This window comes from Macaca fascicularis, chromosome 13 (genome assembly GCF_037993035.2).
Source record: "Macaca fascicularis isolate 582-1 chromosome 13, T2T-MFA8v1.1".
NCBI lineage: Eukaryota > Metazoa > Chordata > Mammalia > Primates > Cercopithecidae > Macaca > Macaca fascicularis.
Genome location: NC_088387.1, coordinates 99929679 through 99933201, shown reverse-complemented (window position 1 = coordinate 99933201; position 3523 = coordinate 99929679). Strand labels below are relative to the sequence as shown.

The window sequence follows — 3523 nt, the reverse complement described above, 5'->3', positions numbered from 1 at the left end:
CTGAAGTAGGGGGCATGGAATTTGAAGGAGCTTGTCTAAGGAGGCTGTAGTTATTGATCTCTATTGGATGCAGGAGTAAAGTGAGTGGTTTGAGGGAGCTGACTAGAATGGGACCCTGTATCTTGCATCTGTCTTTTGTTTATAACTTTGGCTGCAGCTGCCTTTACTTCTGCATTGAAATCTCAGACCATTGTTTCTCATTGGTAGACTCTCACTTATTTATTTACCTTAAAAAAAAAAAAAACTTTAGCCTACAGCACTTGGTATTCCCAGGTACTCTCGCATCCAAGTACTAACCAGACCCAACCTGCTTAGCTTCCAAGACCAGAGGAGATCAGGTGTGTTCAGGGTGGCATAGCGGTGGACTAGAATCTCATATAAAAGCACACTGGAAAAAGATTTGGGGAAATGTAGCCTAAGCTTCTCCACCATGATGCAATGGAAAATAAAGATGAGGGCGGACATGAGGCTGAGCTGCTGACAGCCTGGCACAGCATCGTACATATATTACTCTATTTAAAATGTTCAACAACCTAAATAAGCATTTAATCTTCATTTTAAAATAAATGATTAATCTCATTTTTACAGAAGAGTAAACTTGTGCATAAAAGGTTAAGTAACTCATCCAAGGTCACAGTTGGCAGAACAATGAGGTAAACCTATGTTATGCATAAAATCCAAAGTCCTTAATCCTATTCCCCACAAATACTATTTCCCAACATTATGTCAATAAGAATATCTTCAAATACCCATTCTATGATTTATTTTACTCTACCTAATGCATTTCATTGATCTGCCAGGTTAGTTAACTTATTAACATAGGAAATTAGGATAAATCAATATGACTTTTTTTTTTGAAGCGGCATCCCGCTCTGTCGCCAGGCTGGAGTGCAGTGGCACGATCTCTGCCCACTGCAAGCTCCGCCTCCTGGGTTCACGCCATTCTCCTGCCTCCGCCTCCCGAGTAGCTGGGACTACAGGTGCCCACCACCACGCCCAGCTAATTTTTTGTATTTTTAGTAGAGACAGGGTTTCACCGTGTTAGGGCCAGGATGGCGTCGATCTTCTGACCTCGTGATCCGCCTGCCTCAGCCTCCCAAAGTGCTGGGATTACAACCGTGCCCGGCCGGTTTATTCCTAATAAAATAATATGGTACTTCCCTTTCTAATCACTCATTTTCTTTTACATATCTGATTCTAGATTCTAGCTCAGTATCCATGCCATGGTCATCTTTCAAAATTTAATTTATCCTTATGTCTGAAGTATGAACTGAGACTTCCAGTTAAATGTGAAGATTCGAACTCATTCGATTACTTTTAGTGACTCCTAAATCCTCAGTGACAAAGCAAAAGGAAAATTAGGGAGCGACAACAACAAAATGACATAGCAGAGAATAGATGAGCAAGTAATAACTCACTTAACAGACTCCGAGGATAAATACATAAGCTAGTAAGGAGACAAACAAGAATCATGAACATGTGAATATATGACAGGGAACCCTAGGAGAAAAACACACATTAGAGGTCTCACAATTTCTAAAAATGAGCTCCAAGTGAGGCTATACAAAATGGACTGAAAGTCTATAGGAGAAGTTAGGGTCTCTAAGATACACTCCTATCTCATTGACCAAGTCAAACTGTGAGTTGCCCCTCTCCTTTAACTACGTGTAACTCTGAATTTTGAACATCAGGCCAGTTCAGGGCAGGAATGCTATGTTGAAAAGGTGGAATAACCAAAACCTTACGAATGAGTTTCAAACCTCAAACTTCCTTACCCAACTTTCTTCTCCTTTATCCCTGGCAGCAAGGTTTATATTCTTAGTCAGATAGGATGCCCAGTTTCTGAAAAAGTAAAAGCTAACTTAGCAAGCAAATAGAGTTACACATAATAATGGCTGTGGGTTCTCCAAAGAAGCAATCCAACCACCTCGCCCTACAATGACCTCACAAACAAGAAAAAAGAAAAACACTCATGGGCACAGACTTCCTCAGGGTTTTGCTGTAAATATGAAAGGAGAGACAAGAATCAATGGAAAGGGGAGAATAAATTAACAGAGAAAAGGATATATAAGAATATATGAGAAAAGACAATGCAGAGAGATAAAAACCTAAGACAAAACAAAAACAAATAAAAATAAGCCACAGCCATCTTTACTTTCTCCTATCTTCACAGCAATAAAATAAGGTATTCAATGCACGAACAAGAACAGAATGCCGTGAAAAGAAATGTCTGGAGAACCACAAAAAAACTCTTGAAGATTAAATTTACTGGAAAAGATGCAAGTTAAATTTAGGAAATCTCCCAGAAAGAAAACAGAAAAAGACAAAGATGAAAAATAGAGAAGATAATATGAAACTAAGCAAAATATCATCAAAGGATTAGCCACTTTGTTCAAAAAGCAAATCATATAAATTCCATAAAAGGTGAGCCAAGAAATTAAAGGTAAGAAAAAGAAAGGCAGCACCCGACAGGGAGAGCCGGTCGGGCATTCTCATCCGGGCTTCATCGTTGCTGGAAACCGACCTCGCACTCAGGGCTGTGTAGGCCACTTGTTCTCCTGTCCAACACACACAGTTTCACAGAAAATTAATATCAGACAAGGGCACGCTGTGTCCATGATGGAACAAGGCAAAATAAGCTACTCCATAATCCTAATAAGAACATTGTCTAAACCACAAAAGTCGCAAATCACCCTTTCCTGACCAATAGGAGTAAGTGCTGCTTTTTAAACCAATCAGAACGTTAGCAAGGCTTCATTTCTCTCGCCTTCTAGAAAGGAATGATTAAGATGCCCCATGTAATCGCCCCTACTTCCTGACAGCATCCAACTGAGAACAGAACCCAATTCCTTCAACCCTTCCCAAACTCACTCACCACAAGACCAAACCCTATAATTAGTCCTTTAGTGAACCTTATTTCTGAAATAGGCCATGGTTTATCACAGACATTGTCAAAAATATTATTAAATATTTTTCTCAGGAAAATACTACAAAGCAAAACAAAATGATGGGTAATTAAGACAGATGGACATATGGAAAAGGAAATTCATCCCAAAAGATAGGATCATAAAATCCAAAGATGATGGTGAAGGCAGATCTCAGGACAAGAGCTGGACAAATCTAAAGAACAACTCATCGGACTGGAGGAGGAAGATGGAAAACTTCTCCAAGAAAAACTAATTCATTAAATTTAACAAATCTAAATTGGGAAATTCCCTGATGTGCTTAAATATAACAAGAGGAAATACATATTGTTGCCTGAAATCTCGAGGATGAATTAATGGTAAGTATAATACAAAGGTAAATTAAAAGATAAGGGAATTATCAACTCTAGGAAAGATAAAAAAGTCATAAAAATGTATAATCACACTACACTACATGGCTCAGCCACAAATACTATTTCATAGGTAAATAATGAAAATGCTAAAATTAATTTAACCCAAACCTGTGATACAATCATATTTTAGGATGGCAAAATGAGAAGCCTGTGTGTAGAGTAATGTATGATGGATGCTTATTTACT

The 3523-nt window shown here is 38.5% G+C and overlaps 1 pseudogene; it reads right to left on the bottom strand.

Moving 5' to 3' along the window:
- Nucleotides 1-248: 248 nt before the first annotated feature.
- Nucleotides 249-366, bottom strand: LOC123568544 (5S ribosomal RNA; annotated as a pseudogene).
- Between the last annotated feature and the right edge of the window lie 3157 nt (nucleotides 367-3523).